Raw genomic sequence first — 6719 nt, 5'->3', positions numbered from 1 at the left:
GGGCTGCTAGAAAGCAATATATGATTCTTTTCTTGAGCTTTCGATGCTGTAACTTCGCTTTTCGGCTCATCCTCTGAGTTCCTCAGGCCTTCAGCCACATGCATAGCGGAGGGCTCAAAACTATTCCAAGCTTTTTTCTCAGTGTTTGGTTTTGAGGTAATCTTAGATGCTCTCCTTCTCTTAGATTGTTCTTGAGGTCTCTTTTGGTCTCCTATGCATTATTAAATGATTAAATTAGCCATGTGGGTCTTCGCCAACTTATTTATATAGCTCAAAGTCACCTCTTTGGAATTTCTGAGCTTGATTTGCTGGTCTGGCAGCCTAATGGGAATATTGAAAGCAAAAGTACGAATATCTTCATACCATGGATTGTTAATTTGAGTAACTGGGCATCTCTTTTCTAGCACGAAATTTCTAATTTCTCATACACACTGCCGAATCTAGTTTAAGGTGTATGTTTTCTACCTAAATAAGTCATTTTGAATCTTGGGACTCCTTGGTTTTTAGTTGATACCGAACAGGGTGCTATTGTGCTGTATTTCTCTTCTTTCTGCCAGGATTTGTTTGTTTTTCCTTTGTTGTTCATCTCCGTGCTCCTGAAGGGGTTCGCACTTGACAGGTGCTTAGCTCTCGGAGGATTTTTCGAGTTTTTTCACCAAAGCGGAGGGGCTCTTGATTGCAAGGTTAGGTCCAATGGTTATGGTGAGGTTACTATTCCTCCTGTTTTTCTGCCTGTGTATTGCCACAGAAGTGGTGGCTAGAGCTGGAAATACCATTACAAACCAGACTAAAGTTCCTCCGAGGCCAAGCGTTGTGAGAATCGGAGCACTGTTTACTTTCGATTCGGTCATTGGGAAATCAGCTAAACCTGCAATTTTAGCTGCCATCGATGATGTTAATAACGATACGAGCATTCTTCCTGCTACGAAAATGGAAGTTATTTTACATGATACAAACTGCAGCGGGTTTCTCGGCACAGTGGAAGGTATCAGCCATAACTTGCATTTGGTAGCAAGATGCTGCTTTTCTTCGATCAACTGAAGCAGGACATAAGATAATTGTTTTTATTTTGGTAGAAAGTATGAGTTAACTGTGATTTCTTACTAGTCTCCGTCTCATTTTATTTTCTTAACACAGTTGTCGTTTGAGTTCTAGATATAATCTTCCTGTTGTTTTGGACCATTCTTTATTGGATATGTTTCAGTCTGCAAATATATTCAAGTTCATTTTTTTCTCTGTCAGTCTTGCATGTGGAATATCTACTAGTTCATTTTTCATTCCTGCCTAACGTTACTGAGCTCAAAATAAAGCTGAGGATTCACAACCCATTAAGTGTTACCCTGGTTGTTTTGTTATTTTAGTGCATAGAAGGATAGGCTGATAGGGAATCATTTGGTGAGCAATAACCTGGATAGTTGTTTGATTTGAAATCATTGCTGACATTTTTGACAGTCTTTAACTTCGAACACGTTCCATGGTATGGAATCTGAGGGATGAATGTGTCTGTGTTATATTTATCTCTTATCATATTATCTCCTTTATGTATGTGAGCGGAAGGAGAAGTAAACGAGCTTGACAGATTTTCCTGATCGTGTAGCCCTGCAGTTGATGGAGAATGATGTGGTTGCTGCTATTGGTCCACAGTCATCTGGGATAGCTCATGTCATCTCTCATGTTGTTAATGAACTCCATGTGCCTCTTTTGTCATTTGGGGCTACAGACCCTACTCTTGCTTCTCTGCAGTACCCATATTTCGTCCGCACTACCCAGAATGACTACTTTCAGATGAACGCAATCGCAGACTTGGTTGACTACTTTGGTTGGAAGGAGGTGATTGCTATCTTTGTAGATGATGATAATGGAAGAAGTGGAATATCAGCTCTGGGTGACGCACTTGCGAAGAAGCGTGCCAAGATCTCTTATAAGGCTGCTTTCACTGCTGGAGCCCCTCCAAGTAATATCAGTGACTTGTTGAATGGGGTAAACTTAATGGAATCACGGGTCTATGTTCTCCATGTGAACCCTGATAGTGGTTTGTCCATTTTTTCTATTGCGGAGAAAATTGGTATGATGGGCAATGGTTATGTCTGGATTGCAACAGATTGGCTTCCTTCAGTTCTAGATGCATCAGAACCAGCTGATCCTGACACAATGAATCTCTTGCAAGGGGTTATCGCCTTGCGCCATCATACTCCTGACACTGATCTCAAGAAGAGGTTTATCTCTAGGCTGAAAAACAGTAAAGACAAGGACACTAAAAGCTTTAATTCCTTTGCATTATATGCGTATGATTCAGTTTGGTTAGCAGCACGTGCTCTTGATGCATTTCTTAATGAGGGTGGAAATGTATCTTTCAGTAGTGACCCCAGATTGCATGACACAAATGGAAGCATGTTGCATTTAGCATCACTTCGTACATTTGATAGTGGCCCACAGTTTCTCCAGAAAGTCTTGGCAACGAACTTCACCGGTGTAACTGGTCAAATTCAGTTTGATGGGGACAAGAATTTAATCCATCCAGCATATGATATTCTAAACATTGGTGGAACTAGCCGTAGAATTGGTTATTGGTCTAATTACTCTGGCCTGTCAGTTGTAACACCTGAAACTTTATACAAAACCGCCTAACATGTCATCTAGCAATCAACATCTTTACGGTGTGATATGGCCAGGAGAGACTACAGCAACACCCCGGGGATGGGTGTTTCCCAACAATGGAAAGCCACTGCGAATAGCAGTACCAAACCGAATAAGCTATCTGGAGTTTGTTTCCAAAGACAAAGACACCCCGGGAGTAAAAGGTTATTGCATTGATGTCTTTGAAGCAGCCTTAAACCTGCTACCATATCCCGTCCCACGACAATATATATTATATGGAGATGGTCGCAGAAATCCGAGCTACAATGCACTTACAAATTCAGTTGCTCAAAATGTGAGTTTATAAATCTCATGGGGGAAACTTGGATGCGGTTTTTCTTTCTTTGCTATGTGGTTTTCACATAAAAGGAACTGTATTTAAGCCCTGTCCAAATATGTGGTTTTCCCATAAAAGGAACTGTATTTAAGCCCTGTCCAAATTTAAGTTTTGATTTTAATTTACTAATTTTCTTTCCTACAATAGGAATGATAGTATTTGGCCTAGCAAGGTTTAGAGATTGACTGGGATGAATTTACTAACTGACTGCTTGGTTCAAAATCTAGTAGTTATGTTTATCTTTTTCTTTTTAGAATTTTGATGCAGCTGTTGGAGATGTTACAATTGTCACAAACAGAACAAGAATTGTGGATTTTACTCAACCTTTCATGGAATCAGGGTTGGTTGTAGTTGTTGCTGTTAAGGAGGAGAAGTCAAGCCCTTGGTCATTTCTCAAGCCATTCACTGCACAAATGTGGTGTGTCACCGGTGCCTTCTTTCTCTTTGTGGGAGCTGTGGTATGGATCCTTGAGCACCGTCTCAATCATGAGTTTCGTGGTTCTCCAAGGAAACAACTCATGACCGTTTTTTGGTTAGTATGTTCAATCTATGAATAGCCTTTTTTATCTGAGTCTATTAGAGAATGATAGATGCCTCTTATGAACCTCGTGATTTCTAAGGAGTCAATGACATTACTTATCCTGGTATTGCGTATTAGCACATTATTTTCTTCTTGTATTGTGGGTTGCTAGTCGGAATTGAGGTAAATTGGTGGCATATCCTGGCAACACTCGAGAATAATATAGTGTTTCAAACTGTCCGAGCTGTATGCCATATTTTTAGTTTTAACACAGTAACTTTCCGTTTTGCAGGTTTAGCTTCTCAACAATGTTTTTCTCACATAGTATGTATCTTGTCCTTTTATCTTCATTCATTCAATCATTGTCAGGTACCTGGTAAAAAACTCTGACATCTTCGCTGTATTGGCCTGATGCAGAAGAAAACACTGTGAGCACTTTGGGGAGGTTGGTTTTGTTGATATGGCTTTTTGTGGTGTTAATCATCAATTCAAGCTACACTGCTAGCTTGACATCGATCCTCACAGTAAAGCAACTATCATCACAGATTGAAGGAATTGATAGCTTGATTTCAAGTACTCAGCCTATTGGAATTCAAGAGGGGTCATTTGCACGGAAGTATCTGATAAATGAGCTGAATGTAGCTGAATCTAGGATAGTGATTTTGAAAAACCAGCAGGATTATATTGACGCCCTTCAGCGTGGACCACGGGCTGGAGGTGTGGCGGCAATTGTTGATGAGCTTCCTTATATTGAGATATTAATGTCTAATACTAAGTGTAAATTCAGAACTGTAGGTCAGGAGTTCACTAAGAGTGGATGGGGATTTGTAAGTATCTTCATCTGTATACTTATCTTTAAGATTCCTGAAAATTTTAACCGTTAGCATTGTGTGATATGTAAAATTTATGCTGGTTCTTCTGCTTTGAATGCACTAAATTGTGGAACTTCTTTAAAAATTGAATGAAAGTTGGTATTTTCAATAAATATATGAAGAATGATTGGCTCCAAGAAAACCTATGAAAGAATACTAGGAAACATTCTGACCAGGCTTGGATATTTGTTTTCATGGTTTGTCCTTGATGACAGGCATTCCAAAGGGACTCTCCCCTTGCTGTGGACTTGTCAACCGCCATTCTTCAACTCTCGGAGAACGGGGACTTGCAAAAGATCCACGACAAATGGCTCTCAAAATTTACCTGTGCTGCAAAAGTGAATGACGTTGATTCAAACCAGCTCTCTCTCAACAGCTTCTGGGGCCTCTTTCTCATGTGTGGGATTGCATGTTTCCTTGCTCTAGTTGTATTCTCTATCAGGGTGTTCTGTCAATATATGAAATTCATCCCAGACAGCGAGGAGGCTGAAGAGCATATTGAGCCTGCCAGTGCCAGATCCACCAGCTTCAAGAGCTTAATTGATTTTGTAGATAAAAAGGAAGCCGAAATAAAGGAGATTTTGAGGAACAAGGGTAAGAAACGACGGCGCAGCCAGAGCTTAGACAGGAACTCCAATTATTCAAACAGCTAAGTTACTCTGTACAGTTTTTGTTGGCGTGATCCTTATATGTATATTTTCCTTAATTCAGCATGAAACCGTGCTGCGAGAATGTCATTGACACCGCAAACTGTAAAGCACTATAGGATTTGCTTAAAGAAGCTTGAACTCAAGTTAGCCATGAAGCTATTCAATTATATTATTCATGGAGCCAATGATGTGTTACTATCCTGGAAAAATGTTAGCATGATGCATGTTTATTCAAGAATAATGCAACTATTTTATAACTGCCAGGGTATACTGCACTAGGGATTAAAGAAGAGAAAAGGAGGAAACACTATCACCATAATCAGCATCTTTATATCCCCAAGTTAGTTTCTTATGGTGGTAAAGTGAAATTGATTAACAGGGGGGTGGCTTGTTAGGCCAACTGATTTATTTTTTGCATATCTTTTTTGATGATTTAGAGCCCACTTAGACCCTTGGGCGGTTCCACCGCTGACACATGTTAACGGCAGGAGAATCCGAAAACCCAACTTCAAATCTTTTAGGCCTGAGTTCAAGATCTGATGCCTCTCATTTTCGATCATTTAATAGAAAATTCCATGGTCATGCTTCCACCATCTTATCCACTTCTAAATAAAATATTACTCCCTCTAGTTCTATTTAAAAGCTTTTAAATTTGAAAAGAGTGTGGTTTATTTTATAAGTCTTAATTTGGGTTGTGTTAACATTTATTGCATTTTTTCAATGTTGCTCTTAATTATTTCTTTCTTATCATGTTTTTTCACACATTTTCTTTCATTATTTTCTCATTTATTATAAACACATATTTAAAATAAAAGTATATTTTTAAACCTGATTATTATTTTTAACTAATTTTAACTAATGATTTGTTATCTGTGAATTAATTATTTGAAATTTGTAATAATGAGAAGGCGGTAGTATTTAGGTTTGATATTGGGTTTAAATTTGGGCCTTATGTGCTGAAGCTGGTGGAGACTTGTAATTCCTTGATGTTCCACTATGGATATGACATTGACAATGATAACCCGGTCCGAAGAAATACACAAACAATAATGATGATAATGACTTTTCAGATGTGCACGAGGTTAGTTTTTGTGATGAGGATAAGGTATGATCATGGCATGAGTAATGTTCAGGGTAACCGAATTATTCGTTGAATTCGTCGATGCAATGACTTAAGAGTCCATCCCCAATTTGAACAATCTGGTCATGATTAAAAAGTAGATAGTATAATTTAAATATGCAAAAATGCCATTAGATAACCATCGAAAATTGATACTCCGATCCTTAATATAAGATCCTGTTTGACTTTTATTTTGATCCTAAATATAAGACTCTAATTCGCTTTGTCTCTTGTATTTATATATTTTTTTTCCAAAATAACCCTTTTAGCAATGATAGTTCTAGTCAATACATTTGATTAGCAAGGATATTTTAGAAAATACAACACCTATTTAGGACAAATAACTAACTCAACTTACTTTTTAATCTCCTCAAATTAGTCAGCTGGCTCTTATAATTAGGACCGGAAGCAGTACGTAAATTAAAAAATGCATTATTTCATAAGTAATATTTAAATATCATGATTTAGATTATAAAAGTAAAACAAAAATTGTTACAAAAGTAATTTACCAAAAGCACGAGAAAAGAGATATAGAAGATGGAGGAAATGTTGTGGAGGGATAGAATGGAAACACGTGTGACGT

General features: G+C 38.1%; 1 pseudogene; it reads left to right on the top strand.

The window, feature by feature from the left end:
* The first annotated feature begins 192 nt into the window (after positions 1-192).
* Positions 193-5225, top strand: LOC114711533 (glutamate receptor 3.4-like; annotated as a pseudogene).
* The last annotated feature ends 1494 nt before the right edge of the window (positions 5226-6719 follow it).

Source organism: Neltuma alba, unplaced genomic scaffold, assembly GCF_004799145.2.
Source record: "Neltuma alba isolate B1F8T4 unplaced genomic scaffold, ASM479914v2 tig00011293_pilon, whole genome shotgun sequence".
NCBI lineage: Eukaryota > Viridiplantae > Streptophyta > Magnoliopsida > Fabales > Fabaceae > Neltuma > Neltuma alba.
This window is presented reverse-complemented; position numbering and strand designations above follow the sequence as displayed.